The following is a 22,748-nucleotide window of genomic DNA, read 5'->3' as shown; positions in this document are numbered from 1 at the left end:
TGGACTGGGCAGTTAATTGGAATAGGACACGAAGGCCTTTGTTTTAAAAAGGTTTTGGCAATAACTGAGTTGTTGAGATCAGTTAAATTCATCTCAACTAGATCATAAAAAAGTGTCAAGGGAAACTAAAAGCATGACCTGTCAGAATCGTATCAATAGTCAGAGGTGGAAATGATTAAACAAGGATATTTTCCATTTGGGAAATACTCCCCTTACAGACTCACAGAGCTGGCAATCATACAAGGACTCTTGCCAAAGGGCTGATTTTTTTTTTCCACCACCTTTTGAGCAGATGGGAGAAGGCAGACTAATCCTTCACATCCTGTAGTACTTTGTAAGTCAAAGCAAAGCTGACAGATGTCAAAGCAGGGGCTGAACACATCAACTGTACACTCATTATTGAAGTAAGATGCAGAAGATGTGAACCAAGATGCTGAAATCCATCAGTCTGAATGCTAACTTCCTATGCACTCTTTTTCCTTTTCCCTTGTGAGACGTGGTAGATAACTGATGGATCTTTGCTTGACATTCCACCAATACCCAGTAACAGCCTTAATCACTGAAACAAGATCAAACTAACTGCCCAGTGGTTTTGATGAAAGTGGAGAGATTGCATGAAGGGTTGATAATAAGCGCTTATGTTAAACGTTGCCTGAGGAGGTAATGCCCAATGTCTACACTGACAGACCAAAGAATGTGCCAGGGGTACATCTCTGTGCTTTGTTTCCACTGTTACAACTTTGGTGAAGTAGCTGCAGTGCTTGGCTTTGTGCACAAGGCAACTCAGATGTGTCTTTCCCCTGATGCTACTCTGGAGTCTGTTAGGATTAGTTTTTTTTTTTTTTGACTACTTCCTGCTTTTATTCAACTGTGCTATGTATTCGGCAGAACTGAGACATCTCAAATATGGGAAGAGCTTTCTGCTGCGAGCTCAGGCTGTGCTCTGACATTTAGATTGGCGGCGTCTCCTGTAGAGTTGGTTGCGTATCTGAGAGATACTTTCCTGGGAGACGATAAGAGAAGTATAAAAGAATGCAATGTTAAATGAACCGTATGGATCTTTAAGTAGATGGTTAGATGGAGCTGTAGAATGAGATGGATATGTCCATTGTAGCATGACATGGGTCAGTTGGTGTGTTAAGGCAATGCACAGGAGTAGCCTTTCTCCAGGAGCACTTTTTTTGCAAAGACTTGGAAGACAGAAAGGGAGATGTGAATCCAAAAATCTACAGTTCTCAGTCCCAAAGGAGAGGCTATCTGCCTGTCTATAAGACATTGAGAGCCCTTTATGCTCTGGATAACACCAGTTAACCCATTTAGACAAAGATGGTGTTTGGGTGATACTGGTGTAAGGATGTCTTAACAGCATTGTGCTTTCCAGTTTCTTATTTTTCCTCATGTTGTATCAGAGCTGCCAGTTTGTGTGTTTTTTTTTTTTTTAGTTTCTAGTTCTTCATCTTTGATAGCTGGACCATGCAGATAAAAAATGCTGGTGCAACTTGTCTTCAGGAACGCTGCTTAGAAGCACTCCTTGACAGTGACCCCCATACCAGATAGTTGACCCTTGGGATGGCAAAATACCTCTCCATGTCTTTAGGTAAGAATCAAGAGAAGTGGTTTCCAAGATCTTCTGACAGGACAGAGACGGTGTGTTTTATCAGCGTCCTGCATAATAGTGGGGAGTGGCGATTGTTCTCTCTGTCGGAAATGTCCGTTTCATGCTCTGTTATCATCATGTAGGGCTCAGTTTGGCATGGATAGAGCTGGGGCCAAGCGGTCAGACAGGAACCTGAATTAGGGATTTGATGAAGGTGAGAGGATAGGATGATCTTGTTCTCATTTCTAGCCTACCTTCTTAAACTCAGAGGATGGCATGGTTTCTGGGTCTATACATGGACCCCGAATTTAAACCAAAGGATGATGGGAAGGGTCATACAGCAATCGGTTTCCTCTCATGGTCTTCTCCTGCCGCCTCTGTTTTTTGTACTGTAGTCTGTAGTGTTTTTTGTGGCACTCAGAGGAATTGATTCCCATGGCTGGTTGAAGTGACAAAGGCTTACAAAGTTGGGCAGGATGATCAAATTAAGAGCACAGGAAGTTCTGCTTGTTGTTGGCATATCAGTTAGGCCTAACCTTAAACCAGACATTGGAGTTTAACAGTCTCAAGTGTGCAGTATCCCAATATTTGATGTAATGCTCCCAATGAAAGTATTCTTGTAGGCAAACTTGAACCACAGGTGCAATATTTGGAGAAGCAGGGACGATTATACAGAGAAGAGATTCCTTTTGTTTTTATTTATTTGACTATAAGTTAATGCATCCCCAAGTTAGTTAGGACAGGACACAGTGGCATTTCTTTAGGTCTTCAGTTTATGTCCTCAGATTTTTTTCTTTTCTGTTGCTACGTTGGTATTGGATTGTCTTGGTTTCTTCCATGTGCGTCATTGCAAAGACTGACCTTGTATATTAAAATAAATCTCTTGCTATTCTAAATGCATCCATATATTTACGTTTTAATATCAGCCTGGAAAAAAAAAATCAAAAGAAAAAAATTAAATGTCAGTTTTTTTTATTATTTTGCTCACTGGCTTCTTGATTTTAGTTTCGTTTTGGTTGTTTTGTAATAAAGAAAATGTAAACAAAATTTGTTTGAACTATGAAATAAATTGACAATATTTGCTAGGCCAGAAGTAATAATAATAATGACTTATTGTACATATGCTTTTTTCTCGTTGGATTAAAAGGATGAAATAAATGAAATTCAAATGGTTGTATATTGTGTAGAAAAGCAAACAAAAGCCATGAATATTGTGAAGCTTGTCATTTCGTTTTGTGATCACTGTGTATTATTGTGCAACAAATGTGCAAAAAGTATGGGGTTATATTTCTCCTGTTTTCAATTAGCTATAAAAATGCATTTTCACCCTTACTGTATATTTTTGTTTTTCTGGTATTTAATGGCAGTTGGATGACTCTCTTGACAAAGAGATGTTTTATCCAATTTAAGTTTTTAATGCGCAAAAGTTGTTGGATGTTCCCTTGTTTTGATGTGTCAGTAGTGACTTTAAAACAACAGTTTTATATTTTGGGTTGCTGTCTGCGTAATCCATCGCAGACTGCTCAGTGTAGGATTTGTGGGTCAGATGACTGGAATGGGGCTATACAGGTAGTCCCCACTCTTATGATACAAAGCATTCCTGGAAACCCCGTCCTAAACCATTGTGAACTGAATTCTGTATTCCCCTAAATGCAATATTAGAAGCAAGGGTTACATAACTAAACCAAGACAGTTTTTTTCATGAAAAAGACTACATATGGGATTTAATCGAGCATTCAGTAGATTAATACTGTATAAATATTTGTATAATAAAATGTACTTACTATACATTACAATAAAAATATTCAGCATTGAGACACAGACTGCATGATTGGTCAGGAATGATGGAAGAACTACAACATCAGATCAGGGTCTTAAGACTGGCATATGGTGGACACTCCAAATGATAAAATATATGGTCAAGCAACCATAAAGAAGATGATACAAATTAAAACAAATACCCAAAATAGGGAAAAAAAATCCTTTTCGCCCAATCTTTTTTTAAGTTTGCTTTTTTAACGTTGTTCACTCCTGTTTTTCTTCAGGTAAATTCGGGTTTTGTGCAGAAAAACAGTTAACGGCAGTATTTTGAATGTCATAGATGAGAATAGTTGTAAAGCAGGGACTGTCTGTACTCCTTTGCTCAGCAACAAACAAAATCTAAACGCATTTATACTTTACAGGTAAATGTACTGTAACACTTTGCTTGTGTATGCTTATGTAAACTAACTGAATTTTTCACAAGATGATCTGGCCTCTGCCAAATACATAACTTGTGAGTTCAAACAGGTAATTGTTTATTTTCTTTTGCATAAGGATCAAGAGAAATGTCGTATTTTCAAATGGTCTTATGGAAACAAGTGTTCTCTTAGACCTTGAATAATAGATAGTTTTATTTTATGTGAGCAAATGCGTGGACCTTCAAGCTAAATTTAAACAGTACCAGTAGTGTGGTATAAAGCACTTCTGCCTGAAGAAATGCTGCATAAAGTGACTTCACACATTCAAAGTGGATGCAAATTACCATTCATATTAATTGGAAAGTAACAATTGCAAAGCAAGTGTTTTTTGTGATGAAGCTTTGTGAAGTTGCAGGCTTCTTTTAGCCTATTTGAGCACCCACATGCAAGACAAATGGGGTTGATTGTCATGGACTTGGTGTCACAGTTGAGCATCTATTTAATAGACTTTTTACATTGTCATTTTTCAGTGAGTCTTCTGAAAAATGGGAGTGGCCTTCTTCAACAAATAAGGTCCTTGTGTGGAAAGTATTTTTTTCTTTCTTTCTTTGATTTGTCACCCACCTGTCTGGGAGATTTTTTTTTCCCTTGAAGTAATTTTTATTTTTTAAAAAATGTATGATATTATTATTATTACTCTGAGTTTTGTGGAGGTGAGTGGAATCAGGTCCTACCATTTCAGTGAAAATATATGTAAAGCACTCCATTGAATAGATGCATTATGGTAATATACTGTATTAAATATCTATTGAGGTGCAAGATTGATCCTTCCAGTTGTTATTGAGCTGTATTGACTGAATGGGAACAATGGGAATGGGTCGGATATTAAAGTGAATTAGATTTTGAAGCAAAAAAAATACGACTGCATCTTTGATTTTTGTTTTATTTTGAACTTAATCCAAACCTTTTGCACATCCTTGGTATTTAACTGTCTTAAAAACATAAATGCTGTTTGAATACTGCCAGTTGGTTAATAACAATTATGCATTGACAGAAAAAATAAGCTAATTTTGGAGGAAATAACTTTGTAATATTTATCTCTTGCAAGCTATGTTTAATAAAGGATGGAACGGTTTACATCTTGAGTATGTGTGTGTGTGTGTGTGTGTGTGTGTGTGTGTGTGTGTGTGTGTGTGTGTGTGTGTGTGTGTGTGTGTGTGTGTGTGTGCGTGCACGCATGTGTGTGTGAGCGTGTGTGTGTGTGAGAGCGTGTGTGTGAGAGCGTGTGTGTGTGAGAGCGTGTGTGTGTGAGAGCGTGTGTGTGTGTGTGCGCAGCAATATACAAATGCTCCTTGGCTTGGTACGGCAGGATATCTTAAGAGTAGGGATAGTTGGCTCTGACCTGTTGTGCAATCTTCACCATGTTGATTTCCACTTTCAGCTCTGCAGTTGGGCATCATGTTTTTGCATAACTTTTTAGAATTGCCTGTCATGTTTCTTGTTAACTCGTATAAAGGTACACTCCACTGAAGCAAAGTGCTAGGGACAGATTACCACTCCTCATAATGCCAGCTCCTTGAACTGGTGCTCTTTTAAGTTTAGCGCCTGTTAAAGTGGCTCTTTGAAGGCAATTTAGATTGACACTTGCTGTTCAAAGTGCCACCTTTTTTAGTCTTGCACAAAACCGTAGGACTCCAGCAGCTTCCACATACAAGCACCAGGTGGAGACAGAGTGTCCTGGCTTGAATCACAACAGAGGGTCAGCCAACTGAACGAGATAAAGAGCGGTTTTTGCGACTGAAGCCAGACCTATTATGATCTCTGTGAAGGGATGTGAGCAGATAGGAATAGTACAAACAGTGAAAGGTAAATGTGAGTAGTGCTGATACCTAATGCAATGTGTCATGCTTACTGTCACTGAATTTACTTACCATTACATTATATTATTTATATAATAATGAATATTATTTATAATATAAAAATATATTACAAATATTATGTAATAGCATTTACATAGCATAGATGTTTGATCTATTTAATAGCCCAGTTGGTAGACTTTTTCAAATGACTCTGTGCTAGTTGTGTGTGTGTAAATGTAAATTGCTGTACTTTAGGGCAGAAATGAGGGTAAATTACTGGTTGCTTGTAGTGTAGCATTAGCCCCCAATTGAAGCGTATAATCTAAGAATGAACACTAAAATAGTGGGTGTGATGCGGTGTGGGTAAATTCAGATTAGTCTCTGTATGCTACATGTCCTGGGTAGTTCACATTGTGTAGAAACCCTTTGAGGATGGCATCTGTGAGTATGTCATTTTATTTTTTAATGAATTCATTTTACTGATTTGACATATCACAAAATGCAATGGCATGTTCAGAAAAAATTCTCATATACCAGAAATTAGGTCATATGAAATTGTGACATATACTTCTTAAATGTGTTCATATGCCTAGCTGGCTACCTTTGCATCACACATAGTCTCATGCATAACCTTACTCATGACATATTGCTTTAGGTAGTGCCAATCTAATCTTATGACAAATTTGTGACAAGGTCAGAGAGATTTGTCTGGGACTCTCAAAAAAGTAGAGCACATGTGGCTAATGTCCTCTAGGATTGAATAGGCCTTTCTTAAAGCTTGTTGTTCATTAAAGGTCCCAAAGATCCCTTTGTGGTTGCTCTACAAAGCCTGACCTAGGACGGACTGTCATACTTAAACAAAGATTCTAGAGGAGACAATCCGTATTCAATTAACCAATTCCAGACAAACTGGTCCCATTCACAACTATGAAGATCCCACGTAATGCTTCCTTTCTGTATCAGCTGTTCATGGCATGCCTGCTCCACCCTATCTCCCCGTTTCCTTTCCCTGTTTATGATGTCCACACAGGGGGTCAACAACCTCGGCCCACGGCCAGGTGTGATCCTTTCATCGGACTCCAAAGGTACAACTGTAACCATATTAGATGCAACCTTTACTTTGATTGTATGGAAATTCATATCTACTGAAGAAGCCATTTCTGACACCTGAAAATGAGTATGTAGAAGCTGGAATAAATTGTTCAAAGTGGCAAGCCACACACAACTGCTAATCTCTCCATTTTTCAGTTTCATAATGTCTGGTTGATTATTGCATTTTGTGTAGATTTTCTTTGCAACATCCAGTGCTCTCATTGCTAATGAAATTGTGGTGTCCTTCAGCAGATGCCTTTCCTGCATTCCTCCTAGTTTTACATTATTTTTCTGATAGTTCACTCTTATTTATTTAGCTTGTAAATGCCTTTTCCTCTTTATGCAATTCGGTATGAAATCACCAGTTGTGCATTAGGCTTGTCTCATAGTAACATCTTCTGCCAGCATGCAGAAGCACTGAAGCAAGTCCAATTTAATTCTCCTATACGCTGGCGCACAGCCAATGGCTGCTTTTGTGCCACAAGTCACACAGTGTACCACAGTGAAGTGGCCTCGAACTGGCGGACAGATGCCATTCCACTGATGTCTTCCAAGCAACTCACAAGCCTGTGAGGAATCAGAGTGCCTGAGAGTTGTGAGAAAAGGAAACCTGTTACTATGACCCCAACTAAAGTTATTTTTAGTCTAACATTTCCTTGTCAAATGCTATGGTTTTTCTGACAGCTCTCAGGTGACATTAACACGAAGACAGAGGAACTCAAGTTCAATGCTGATGCAAGTTCAAATTTCTCAAAAAGTTGTAGGTCTCTGAATTCGAAAGTGAATGCTAATAAAACAAAGCTTTACAGTATTTTGAGTTTCCTGCCCACACATGGTCAACTGATGGGAATTTCCCTGGAAAATAGATCTGTACTGAAGTTTGACTATTAAATTAAAAAAGCCTGACTTCATAGGAGCTCTTTCACACAAATCCATAACTACCACATCAGGGCCGGCGCTGTGGGGGTGCTTAGGGGTGCACCCCCAAACGGACCTCAGTGCACCCCCAGTTGTCTCCTTATATCCCGATGTCTACATAGTATTCATTGCATTTTTTTTTTTTTTAAGATATGAGGTTTTGTGCCCCCCCCCCCCCTTTCCCACCCATGGATTGCAATTGCACCCCTCTGTATTTTCTCCTGGCACCAAGCCTATACCACATGTTCATTTGTTTGTGCTTAGAATTAGGATAGTATTCAATTCACTTGCAATAAGCCCAGTGCTTGTAAGAATTACAGCACTCAGCACTGGGTGGCTTATCTGCAGGCTTATTTGTTAGGCACTGTAGTGCAATATGCACTATTTGTCACATATCTCAAACAGCAGTTTTCCAAATTCAGAAATTTCCCATGCATTTTTTTTGTGCATAAATAACTCATTACGAGGTGATAGGCTACAATTTGAGGACAAAATGTGAACGCGATCATGTAAACACAGATCATCCATCAGGAAACATTTCCCTTTACGCCCTCTCATGTATTTTACTGCTTGTCTCCACCTTCAATTACTTTACTGTCTCTCTACTCAGTTATCGTACATGAAATTCACACACTTAAATGTACTTTGTAAAAATAATGCATAAAATAAATAAAAAATAAAATAAAAACATAATAACAAGCACTGGGGGTAAGATTATGTTTTCAAGTCTTGAATTTTACTCTTCCATCCCTCTACAGAGTGATCCGCAAGTCTTATTGTAAGATATCCATATAGTAAAGATAATGTCATGCAACTAGTGTCTACTCAAAGGAATTCGTGCACAATAAAATAAGCTGTTTTTTTAGCTGAAGGTAAAGTACATATGCATGTGTGGGGTAAATATTTATAAATATACCTATAACTAAGTCATGCTTGTGAATAAATACTTTCAGATAGCTAGTTGGCTACCTTTGTATCACACATAACAGTACTAATAGTATGTTTCCCTAGTTGTTACCCATGTTACCAGGAAGGGGTAAGAAATGAGTACAGAGGACTGATCCCACATTTTTATAGACTGCTGTCAGTCTCCCACAGCCTGGGAGCCTTCAGGACCTGGGACAGCAGTGGTTCACTGACAGGCACCTGAGGCTAATTGCTAATAAATCAAGGTGTGGCTTGTTGCCCTCATTAACCCCATTAATCCTTAATGGCTAATTGACACATTGCATCCATTTCCCTGTGCATAGGACAGGGAAAAAGGCATTATAGGAGTGCTGTTGGTCCTCTCCAGCCTGGAGTTCGTCGTTTCCATCTGCGTCTCAGCATTCGCCTGCAAGGCAGTCTGCCACTCCACTCTTGAGGTGAGACCCAAAGACTTAATATACCTACAGCAGCATTCTGGAACAGTGTTTTCTTATGGGATGATGGGCACAATAGGGTACTCCACTTGTGAGTTTAGGAGAGAGAGCTTGACATTGTGGTCTGGGGTGTTGATGATCAGCAAATTGTCACCGAAAAACTCTCTTGGGTTTCTTTGGGTTCGCGGAGTAATTGAACACCGATTGACACATTGAGGCACTTTATATACCTTCTCTGAGTTCTTTGTCCTCAGAGGCGGGAAACAGAAATGTGTATTCCAGCTATATCCTGTCATCTGGCATTCTTAAATTTGACAATCACCTCTGTTACCTGCTTCCTGCTGGTCTGCAGGGGGTCTGACCCTCAGCGCTCAACCATAGGCCTAGCCAGGTCTATGGCGGCCTTTGTGTGTGAGTGTGTGTGTGTCTGTGTGAGTATGTTGGCAGAACAACTCCTGACCCAAAGAAGTGCAGGTGAGCTCAAAACTCTGGGGATATCCTCTCAGACCATAACTGTCCTCAGCCTCAAACAGGCCACCAGAGCCTTTTTGGTGGTTTCATTAATGTTTAGTTTAGTTTCTTTAATGGCATGGCATAATGGTGACATTACAATTTCCTGTCTCATGTCTGTGAAAGCATTATGAGGGAAAAGGTTGTAACAGAAATACAGGAACACAGGTAGAACCACAAAATCCTACCCCAACCAAGGACGTAAGAGGGGCCAAGAGGGGCCAAGAGGGGCCAGAAAACTTTACGCAGTAATACAAATCCCAATGAAAACAAAACAGAACATACAAAGCAACCTAGTTGATATGAACTCACAAACAAACTGAAGTCATAGAATGTATACCATGGCTGTCAATCTCAACACTGATCGCTCATGGGTGACCTTAATCTATATAAATCTATATAAAATTCTTGTCAATGCAAGTACTCATGAAACAATACCTGCAGTCATGAGTCCTTCAAGATTAACAGCTAAAGAGAATACATGGGATACAACGAGCATGTTAATCGAGATGCATCTTTCGGTAACAGTTTTTTGGGGGGTCTCCTATGCTATCAATTCATCTTGATACATTCTGCAAACAACAATAATATATTAATATTAAATACAGCCGCTTTCAAAACATTTAAATGCGACAATAAATTGGACAGTTTTCTTTTTTGTTTAAGGATCGTAAGATACAGCTACTAATTCTCAAATGGTCCTGTGGACACAAGATCTTGAACAATAGATGTACTTGATGGGAGCAAATGCAAACCTTAACACTGAATTAAAATGATACCAGTAGACAGGTCAAAATGTTGTGGAGAAAAGTCATACTTTCAAAATGGACACAAATATGCATTCATATTAATTGCTTTAGTAAAGCAGGATATCTTAAGGTCAGAGAGTTAGTTAGCAGTGGCCAAATCATCATCCTATTAGTGTTTGCTCTTACTATTGTGTTTTGCCGTGATGTTTATGGGTAAATTTTTAGAATTGCCTATCATGTCTCTCATTAATCCATGTTTAAGTTATACTGAAGCGGAGTATGAGGGACTGGGAAACCCCAGAAACCAGATCTTGCATTGTCTTTTACCATGTGAAATCTAGCATGAGAGCACCAGCTGGTTGCTTTCCAGCAAAGGATGTGGTTTTTGGCTCACATTGCACCAAAGGTCTCTGGGAACTTCCCTATATAAGCACCAGGTGGAGACAGAGTATACCGCATTGAGGCACACTGAAGGTCTTCTGCGATACTGGATGAGTAATGAAGCTATTTCTATGACATATTGAACTATAATCCAATCTGTTGTCATCTCTGTGCTGGAGAGCAAATGTGAGTAGTAACAACAGTGAACAGTGAATGTGGACACTTCTGATCCATAATGGAGTGTGCAGTGCAAACTCACTTAATAATGTTGACACTTTATATGTTATTTCTGGGGAATAGACCAGTCTGCAAAGTTTTTTTTTAGCTGAGGGTAAAGTACATGTGCATGTGTGGGGTAAATATTTACAACTATACCTATAACTGAGTCATACTTCTGAAGAAATACTTTCATACAGCCTGCTGGCTACCTTTGTATCACACATAACAGTACTCATTGCATGTTGCCCTTGTTACCCATGTTACAAGAAGGGGTAAGAAATGAGTACAGAGATGACTGCTCCTGTATTTTTATAGGCTGCTGTCAGTCTCCCACAGCCTGGGAGGCCTCAGGACCTGGGACAGCAGTGGCTTCACTGACAGGCACCTGAGGCTAATTGCTAATAAATCTAGGTGTAAGTGGTTGCCCTCAATAGCCCTGGGATAAAGCAAGACTGATTGGTGGTTGGTGTTTTCAGTGCCAGGGCTGTAAAGGGATCACATACAAGTTTTATGAAAATTCACCCAGAATAATATTCTTGTGAAAACAAATGAAGGTGACATTGGAGACACAGTTCTACTAAAAGCCGTAGAGTCCTGATCCTAAGAGAAAAAGAATCTTCATAAATCAGCCAGTTCTACCAAATTCCATCAGCCTCCTGAATGTTGAAGGCAAGATCTTCTTCACCATCATAAATCAAAGGCTGTCAGTATATCTGGAAAGGAATAATGTTGTCAATACATCAATACAGAAGGCAGGTATTCTAGGCTTCTCTGTATGCTTAAAGCATAAAAACATGGTCTGGCATAAAATTCAAGCCACTAGAAAAAAGAGAGATCTACATGTCATATCCTGTGAAGATCATGTTCCTTTATCTTGCCAATGATTTTGGCTCCATTCCTCATAGCCTCCTCTAGAAAGTATTTGATTTCTACCAAGTCTCAGAGATCATCACCAATCTTGTCAGGACTCACTTCCAAGATTTGCAACTTTGCCTTACAACTCCATAGTACACCACCACTCGGCAATGTCTGGAAATAAGCATAATGGCAGGATGCATCATCTCACCATTGTCCTTTACCATGGCCATGGAAGTAATAGTCAGAGCATCAGGATAGGTAGTAGGAGGAGAGTGTCTGAAGTCTAGGCTGCACCTGCCTCCTATCACAGTGTACCTGAATGACATGACCACTCTGACCGCAGCAGGTCATGAACCAAGAGCTTGCTAGAAAAGCTTTAGCAAAACATAAAGCGAGCATGGATGAAAATCAAGCCAAGCAAATCTAGATATCTTAAGGCATCTCCATCATCAAATGAAGCTACCAGATCAATGGTTCTATATTGACAAAGAACCCATGCAGACATTTTCTGAGAAACCAGTTAAAAACCTGGGACAAGGGTATGATACAAGCCTCAAAGACAAGAAGCAAGTCCAACAACTTAGGCAGGGCACCGTCAGAGGCCTATAGAACATCAAAAACAACACCTTACTGCCTGTACAGCTAAAGCTGTGGTGTCTCCAATTCGATCTGCTACCTCGTCTGATGTGGCCACTAACTATCTACAAAATCCCCTTCACAAATATTGAAAAGATGGAGAAGGCAATCAGCTTGTTTGTAAGGAAATCACTTGGAATCCTGCAATGGCTGAAACCAAAGATTCGTTTTTCTACAACCAATGCAAGGTCTGACCTGATGTTTTTGTCCAACTCCTTGCACACAGCTTATACCCTTGAACTACCAGTGTCCTGGGAAGATCCTGTGGATAAGGCTTTTGAGTGTAAAAGTCTATGGTATGCTGACCTATAAGCTGATACAGAGCAGCTTGGCTGGAAAACAAAGGTATACCCTATGGAAGTTAACTGCAGAAGGTCGGTAGCCATGTCAACTGCCAGGCTGCTAAAAGAGATGGGGATCTGAGGCCTGGCGCAAAGAAAAGATCGGCTCAAACATCAAGAGGAAAAGTAGATATTGAAGGGAATGAATCTGGGATGTCAGACCTCACCTCACTGTTGAGCCCTCTGGAGAAATAGTGGGTTCATCAAAGAAACATTAAAGAGGAAGGGTGTCCACTTGATAGCCCCAATATAACCACTCATGCCCCATTCAACATCAAGGCAAATCTCAGTAAAGTGCATAAGGTCTAAACACAGAGGTTTTAACACCAAGGTCCTATGTAACAGAATTATTCATAGAAAGTTGTCAGATCATTCTTTTTTCCTCTGCAAACTTAGAACTTTTGAACATCATGTAAGCTGTTTTTATGTTTTGATCCTGGGACCTGGTGCCAGAAAATGAATATACAGAGGGAAGGCATATTATACAATGTGGCCATACAATACAGCTAAAATCTACAGCTAACATCCCTTTCTGTTTCATAATGTCTGATTGTTGGTAGCATTTTGGATGAAGTTTTTCTTCAACAAATAGTCTTTGTTAACAAACTGTCTTTGTTAAGTGTTTGTATCCATCAGTGGATACCCCTTCTACTTATATAGCAGTTAATGTCTGTGCTCAATTGATTCAAAACCCTTGAGAAATTGTAGACTTATAGACAAGAACCATTTAGATTCCCATACAGTGAAGGTAATGTCATGCAACTGTGTACTTGAGGAACATCTTGCACAATGAAAGAAATTGCTAACAAATGTGTTTCTCTTGTCTTTCACAGACAGTGCAAATAATGATTGGATTAATTGTAATTTTGTTTGGCATAGTAATGACTACATATATTGACACCATCTCAGTTGTCTCTGTGATTGTTTACTGGGGAGCCCTTATCGTAAGTTACCTCTTTTCAAATCATCTTGAATAACCAGATTCATGTTTGTATCAGGAACAAGAGAGGTGAGCAGTAGATTAATCCACAATTAAGTGATTCTCTTTCAATCCTAGGTGAATCACTTGTCTATGTCTCAGTTTCTCTTGCGATTTCAATTTTTTTTTTTTTTTGCCTTGACTCAATCAACAAATAGTGCCTGGATTCAAATGTACAGTATCCGAAAAAGCAAAAGAAGCATAGGTTATGTTTTGAACACACATGTTTTGTTGACTTGCGTCATGAACAGAGCTGTTTATTCCTCTCACCTGTGTCTCTCAGTACATTTCCTCAGGAGCTCTCACTGTGGCAGCTGATAACAAACTCAATGCATGCCTGGTAAGTTCTGGTCACTGACTGGGTCTGGACATTCTGCCTTTTTCCCTTACTGATGTTGGGTGCAACCTTTCAGATTTCTCAAATTAGCAGGACTTTATTCTGAAGTACTCATGTTTACAGGAAGGGTATTTGACTTTGGTAATGTCTGCACTCAATTTGCTTGAATACCTCCCCTTTTATGACACATTTTTCCTCACTGTGGAAATGCAGACTTTTCTGGACTTCCAATCTTAAACTGGGAACATAAAATGTAGTTTCTATCATAGCCCTACCATCTCTTATCACTGAATTCACCTGAACTTGATGTCTCTTTTCTACAGGTGAAATCTGCGCTTGGGATGAACATTGCCAGCACCATTACTGCAGGCTTTGCTATCATCCTGCACTCTGTAGACATTGCCTTTGATTTTGGTTATTCGTATGGCTGTAGAGACTATATGTCAAGCAGCTACCATGACTGCACGCTGCTTTTGAATATGTACAAGGTACATCTATTCATTTTTCATCACATTATCTTGGTTGTGGGTCAATATTCTCAACATCCATGCTCTACTGGAGTGCAGCATATGATTAAGACTTGTAAGCAGTCACAATAAACTGAATTCTCTGGTGATCATGTGGGCGCAGTAAGTGCAATGAGTATTGGTTAAATGGCTACGTGACACATTGTATCCATTTCCCTCTACACAAGACAGGAAACATGGCATCATAGGAGTGCTGTTGGTGTTCTCCATCCTGGAGTTCATCATTTCCATCTGCGTCTCAGCATTCGCCTGCAAGGCAATCTGCCACTCCGAACCTGAGGTGAGAGTCTTAGAGACGATTCATTTTTATTTAAGCTTCACAATCAGCATCAGCTTCGCTTGATAACTGTCATGTCAAACACCCAGCCTTTTTGTTTGCTACATTTAAAATTAACCAGGAGATGCCAGGTTGTTGGCTGGTGATGATAAGCTAATTAGAGAAACAAGAGATTTGAATCCTAAGTTATTGTTCTCTGTTTAGGTTTATTTACGTAGCTGACAAAGTCCTTGAAACAAGTCATATTAAATTGAGGAATACAGTCAAAAGTTGAGTGTGATTGAAATGTCTGAGGAAAACTTGTATCAAAACTATGTCATGCATCTACCTAAGGTTGTGGGAAGTGTGCGGCGTGTCACACCTCTGTTGTAGCTAATTAATTCTTCTTTGTGATGTTCATGTTACACCTTCGACATCCTTCTTTTAGCAAATAATATTTGTCGAAAACACAATCACTGAATTCAATCCTGGAAAAAATCTACCCATCTCAACTCCACATGCCTATGAGGTAAGGATTTTGTGATTTGGGAGATGGGTCTCATATCTTGTTTTGGGTTTGTGGGCTTTCTATAGTACTGTTAGTGAGTGGGTAGCACTTTATTTCACTGTACACTTTGTACCTGGTATTTACCAAGGAAACTCTAATAAAACTAACAAGTTAATTACTTAATAACACCAATATAATTACAATATATTTACAAGGAAACTACTTGGTAACAATTGATACTTATCTCAATTCATTCAAAACTACTGAGTAATATTGTTATGGGGGCCTATATATAATCATTGATGATCACTATTACTGGTGAGTTAACTGTTCACGTTGTTGGAAACAGCCAGAATCTTTGTGCACAATATAATGTCATAGAAACTGGACTGTAAAGTAAAGTGATACATTTTGCCAGGGTATTATCCAATACCTAGCCAATAACGTTCTATATCAATCTGTTGCAGTTGTATTGGGGTTTACATGTTAATGACGTGGCAATTACCTTGGCAATTGCTGTTATTTAATGGGAATTGGACCATAAAAAAGTGATACATTTTATCCGGTTGCTATCCAGGTTAACAGGATAACACGGAAAAAACCCATTTACCTGGAACCTTCTTTGGCTGTCATGCTAAATACTTGGACAATGCCGTGGCAGTTACTTTATAATTTCATATGAACTGGACTATAATATAAATTGATACCTTTTGCCACATCATCAAGCAACAATGGCTGAAATTCTGTGATTCTTACTGTCTGAATTTTTTCATGTACCTACCCTAGATTGCCAAGCTTGTTTCAAATGTTACCTTCATGCTATAATTGGTTGACAGACTGAATCCTCTCTCTTTCTGTTGCTTCCTCCCTCTCGCTCTCCAAGACGATACTTTCACCTACTGTGGCTCAAAGTTTTGTGGATTCCATCAACACCAACAATGAAACAGAGAGTCCTCTTGAATACACAGCATGAAAGAGAAAATAAAGGAGAAAAAAAATCCCTTCTATCAATGAGTATCTTAATTTAGATGCTTTTTTGCTATCGTTTTATTTAGAGGGGTCTCCTATACAATAGATTCATATTTATATGTTTTACAAACAAAATGAATTGATAATATTACATGTAGCATCTCTCAAAACTGTTATATGCTACAGACTATCAAAGTTTTCAATAGTTCATACATGTTGCAAAATGTCTTACTGAATGCCTAATGGTGTTGCATTAGATTTTGTACAATGAAGAAAAATCACCTTTTATGAAGTAGTGTGTACAATATATTTATTGTAAATGACATACTTTTCTAAGTGACACCTTTTTAATTTTCAAATACTTCAGTTAAAACCATGTAATTTTATAACAAGTGGTAACCATACTAATGTTTATTCTCAGATATGACTTCATCTTGTGATAAGTTAATGGTAAAGTGATCCAAAAATCGATGTGATATTTTGGAAATATATAAGATACTCAATCAAGCTGTGTTTGTTGTGGTGCAATGTTTATTCCAAAATGATGGCATCCTATTTGTGGGCCCTACGGAATGAAATCACCATCACATTTGGCCTATGGGCAACACTTACACCTATAATGAGTAAACCTTTCATGCAGCCCAAGTGTGTTATATTAAGATATTGTCATGCAGGAAAACAAAGAATGGTACCATTCAAATCACCTATGTGAAGGGAAACATTCACTAAAGGGATTACAACCACACCCATGAGTCCCTCCTCATTTAAATATACAATGAATTACAATACAGGCATTTAGTAGACGCTCTTATCCAGAGCAGCTTATATAGTTTACAATTTTTACATGTTATCCATTCATACAGCAGCAGTGCCCCAGTGAGGAATCAAACCAGCAACCTTTCGGTTACAAGTCCTGATCCTTACCACTATGCTACACTGCCACCCCATTACATAACATTACACTACATTACATTACATGCATTTAGCAGATGCTCCAGAGCGACTTCCAGCGCTCTTGAATTCCAGCCTCTTGAATTTTATGCACACGTCATTCTGTTTGGCAACTCAATTTACTGCCTTGTGTTTGTCAGTTCCCGAAAGTAAAGGAGGAAGCTAGCAATGGATTCAGCAACCTATCTGAATTTATCACCAGCACTGGTTTAATCATAAACCAGCGGGGAAATGTACCTGGAGATTTTGCAATTGTTCAGGTTTCTTTGATCTTTAGTCACATAACATGATTTCAGGGGAGAAAAGAGCAGATTTGGATCCCTTTTCACACACACATACACACACGCACACACTGAAATCAATTGCTCATTCATATGTGCACAGAAGAAAAATACTGGGGCTAATGTAAAAACTGAGTGAATTGGAGCTATTCAACTGTTAGTCCTGTCCTGGAGAGGTAGATTTGCTAAATCTAGCAGTACTACATATTCGTGATTTAGTCAATTTTCAGTTACACTCTTGTCATTGCAAAAGCCATTGGTTGCTATTAAAACAGGTACATATATAAGGTACATTGAAATGCTTGCATGGAAAGTGAGTTTTATTAACCAAATTAAATTTAAGAGAAAATTTTGACAGTAAGGGTTAAAGGATGCTGAAGTGGGACAAGACGACACATTGTGGAATGTGAGGTTTGCAGGAATTTTGTCCAAGCAAATCAAGAAAAAGAGGATTATCTTTTGTAAATTCTCTCCTTAGCTCATTTGCATGCTTGTAAATTCTCTCCTTAGCTCATTTGCGTGCTGGGTACAGTAATTCAGTATGCAAACTATGACACATCCCCTGGGCAGCAGGCAACACGTTACTGTATGTAGACCCTTTTTGGCTTTTGGTGTGATGAAACAATTAAGTGATTCTATCCACTTGGTCTGAACAAGCACAGCTCTTAATTACTCAATAATGAAGTTCTTTATTGATATGCTTGTATTTATATTTCATTCTTTACTCATGGTTTTTTCAGTTGTTTAGGCTTTGTAAAGGTTAACTTCAATTAAGTGTCTGACTGACATGGGCACAGAACCATGCACATTCTCCATGTCATTATCTAATTGACCCATTTCTCACCCTTGCTTATCTATATATGGGCATATGTTTCACCCACAGAGTGCAATATAGTTTTACTTCCTGCTCACAATCTAGCTATAAATGTACACCCAAAACATTAGCAGAAACATCCGGCAGAAAGAGACAATTCACACTTACCTAATACTATATACAGGAGACGCGGGAAGGACACCAACTGATTGTCGTGAGGTAAGATTGCCTTTGTATTAATTTCAATTGTTTTTAGATCATTTAAATTCCCTATTCTAACTTGTGTGGGAAGGTAATAACTTAGCAGTAATTTTAGCAATTCATAGGCTATTTAAGGTAATAATAAGTGTGCTTTGCAGCTTCAAACACCGACTGTATTGTTATAATTGTGATAGAGATTGATATTAATGTTGAAAAAAAAATCAAAGCTTTGGAAATGACACAGATTTGACAAACTCATCTTGAAATATTACTCAGAAATGGGGATAACCTTTAAAATGTGAAACTGGACCTCTTCCCTTATTCAATTGTTTACACAGAGAGCCCTCTGCCTGTAAGATGTCCAGCTCAGTCACAACAGCCAACGGAGTGGTTGTGGTCACCCAGGTGTACCCCCAGCAAGGTGTCACCGCTGTGCCTGCACCATGCACTGTGGCAAGAGTTTCCTCTGTGCTGGGAAAGTTTCTGAAAGGGCAGCCAAAGGCACTGGGGGTAGGATCATTTTTCCAAATGTTGAATTTTACTCTTTCATCCTTCTGTAGAGTGACCTAGGAGAGTTATTGCTACAGTAATACCTTATTTCTACAGAAACACCTAGAAATTTCTACAGAGTATTTTGGACGATATCTAGTGCCCAAGAACCATTTAGATTCCCATACAGTGAAGGTAATGTCATGTAACTGTGTACTTGAGGAATATCTTGCACAATGAAAGAAATTGCAAACAAATGTGTTTCTCTTGTCTTTCACAGACAGTGCAAATAATGATTGGATTCATTGTAATGTTATTTGGCATAGTAATGACTGTATATGCTAACACCATCGCAGTTTACTCTGGGATCATTTACTGGGGAGCGCTTATGGTAAGTGAACTAATTCCCAGTCACCCAGCATAACTTATAAGTTATCTCTTTTCCAATTGACTTGAATAACTATATTCATGTTTATATCAGGAACAAGAGAAATGAAGAGGAGATTAATCCTTATGCAATTATTTTTCAAATCTAGATCTGCCATTGGTCAGTTTCAGGCAAAACTCAGATTCATTTGCTATTTCCCATTTTTTCCATGTTTTAATCAACAAATAGTGCCTGGGTCAAAATTTACAGTATTTGAAAAAAACAAATGAAGCATAGGTTTTGTTGTGAACACACACTTAAAAACAACTGTTAATCAACTTGTTTTACACCTGAGCTGTTGAAATGTTGTTGGTGAGGACTGAAAGCAAGAAGGGGAAAGTATTCACTGATTATTGTGAAAGAAACTGTTGGCTTGCGTCATGAATTTCTGTCCTGTAACAGAGCTGTTTATTCCTCTCACCTGTGTCTCTCAGTACATTTCCTCAGGAGCTCTCACTGTGGCAGCTGATAACAAACTCAATGCATGCCTGGTAAGTTCTGGTCACTGACTGGGTCTGGACTTTCTGCCTTTTTCCCTTATTGATGTTGGGTGCAACCTTTCAGATTTCTCAAATTAGCAGGACTTCATTCTGAAGTACTCATGTTTACAGGAAGGGTACTTTGGTAATGTCTGCTCTCAGTTTGCTTAAACATCTCCCCTTTTAAGAGAAGAGACATTTTACTTGTGATAAAGTTGAGGCTTTGTTGGACCTCCTGTTGGAATCTGGGGAATTAAGTTAAAAGCATATGTTTACCATGGCCTTGCCCATCTCTCTCACTAATCTCACCTGAGCTGAGTCTCTCTTTCCCACAGGTGAAAGGTGCACTTGGGATGAACATCTTCAGCACCATCACAGCAGGCATTGCTATCATTTTGCACTCTTTCGACTTTGTCATTGATATGAGATACTGGTTTTGCGAAAACAATGAATCATGGGACAACTACACTTGCAGGATGTATGAAGAAATGTTCATGGTACAATGATCAGACTTTTCATTATATTACCTTAGGTGTGGCTCGATATGAGTTATTGTGGTACAGTGTATGATTATGACTGGTAATTTTATGAGAAGTAACAATAAACTATTCCTCTAGTGGTTGTATGGGCACACTAAGTGCAAGGAGTTAAGGTTAAATTGCGAAGTGGCACATTGTATCCATTTCCCTCTGCATAGGCCAGGTCACATGGGATCACTGGAGTGTTGTTGCTGTTCTCCGTCCTGGAGTTCATCGTCTCAATCTGTGCCTCCGCATTCGCCTGCAAAGCGGTCTGCCAAAGCGATCCTGTGGTGAGACCTACACACATAATACTTCCTATGCTGGCTTTAAAAAGCGCATCAGCTTTACTTGATTACCAGCTTGTTGTATATTTGGCCTATTTATGTGTTGCATTGAAAATTAAATAGGAGAAGCCAAGCTGGTGGGTGATGAGGAAAAGCAAATCAGAGAAACAGCATTAGAATATTTGTTTTTGTTCTCTTATTTAGTTTTATTCATATTGCCATTCAAGTGCCTGAAACAAGCCCTCTTCAGACAATGAATATGATCAAAAGATGAGGGTGTCTGAAGTATCTGATACAAACTTTTCAACTTATCAAAAATACATGTGGCACACCTTCCTTGTAGTTATTGCTTCATAATGCTCATGTTACACCTTCAACATCCTGCTTTTAGCAAATACTATATGTTGAAAACCCAAATGCCCAAGTCACCTCGAACTCATCAGAAAATCTACCCGCTCCAACACAGAATGCCTCTGAGGTGAGAATACCTAGATTTCAGTCTCTGTGTACAATAGACAATGGGTCTCATGTCTTGTCCTGTGTTTGATGCTGACAATCAACTCCAATGGAGATTGGAATGGCTTGCTTTTTAATAAATAAGAATGATGGAAATGACTTACATTTAAATGCAAGTATTAATGCCAAACAGATAAGAAAAAAAGTTCATATTTTACCTGGCTGACATACTGAAACACCTCTTTCTTTCTCCCATCCCCTCCCTCCTTCTCTCTAAGCTGATATTTTCACCTACTGCGCCTCACAGTGTTCTGAATTCCATCAAGACCAGCAATGAAACAGAGAGGCCTCCTGCATACAGTATATCCCACCCATGAAAGAAAGAAAAAATGAACTCTACTATTAATGACCACATTGATTTAACTGCATTCTTTGTTGGCACTTTATTTAGAAGGGAATGTTAGATTCATCTTGATATTTTTGACAAACAAAATGAACCTATTAATGTCACATGCAGCATCTTTCATAGCAGTTCCATACCACACTTTTCAGCAGTCCATGCACAATGGTATTACATTAGGGCTTCAGCAGTGGAGAAAAGAAATTTACTGTAAATGACACACTATGCTAAGTTTCAAATACTTCAGTTAAAACCATGTTATTACATAACAAGTGGTAATCATACTAGCAGCTGATTTCAGACGTGACCTCATATTGTTGTGAATTGTAAATGCTAATGGTAAAGTTAGTAATAAATGAATGCCTGTGCTCTGTAGAAATATACCTACCATGCCATGTTACCAGCAAACTGGATTTGTCAAGGCAGCCTGCCGAGGCAAGAGATCTGACCACCTTGACAACAAAATTCTTGATTTAAAGCAATAAATAAAACAATTATAACAATGGACAACAATAAAAAAATAAGAAAATGGGCTTCTTCCTTTGTTGTTGTGATTTGTTGTTTTATAACCCTGACTTTTTATAATCTTTTATTTCTTTCCTTTCCATGCTATGCAATTCTTTTTGTGTCTTCCCCTGGGGGTGCATTTCTTTGTTATGCAGTGGTTTCTAATTAGTTTGTGTGATGTTTTTGGATGAGTTTTATTGTACACCTGTTTTTCTTTCTTTCCTTCTGTGCTTTTTCCTTCCCCCAGAACAGATCCTTCCATTAAGTAGGCTACAAGTATGCCAGGAATGAGGAAATGTTTAATTCTTCTTCTTCTTCTTCTAATCATTATATACATTTCAATAAATCTATTTTTAATACATTGTCCTATGCCCATATGCCTGTCTCAAGGGGGTTGTTAAATGGACAGCATCATTCCTAACTAATTAAATGAAAGAAATAGTTACACTGAAATATTTATAGGCTAAGGGTGTGACGTAACCGTATATGCTAGGCCTATTTAAGGCTAGTTTACTTGTTGGAGAAAGACCATTAAATAAACCCACGCATGTTTGAAATATATTTCTTTCTTATTTTCTTATCTCTAAATGTAATAATTAATAGACTGTTTCTGACTCTGTGTCTCTCTCTGCATAGACGGGCATTGTATCACGTTTAATAT

Source organism: Megalops cyprinoides, chromosome 10, assembly GCF_013368585.1.
Source record: "Megalops cyprinoides isolate fMegCyp1 chromosome 10, fMegCyp1.pri, whole genome shotgun sequence".
In the NCBI taxonomy this organism is placed as follows: domain Eukaryota; kingdom Metazoa; phylum Chordata; class Actinopteri; order Elopiformes; family Megalopidae; genus Megalops; species Megalops cyprinoides.
The sequence above is the reverse complement of the archived record's forward strand: the minus strand, read 5'-3'. Positions refer to the sequence as shown.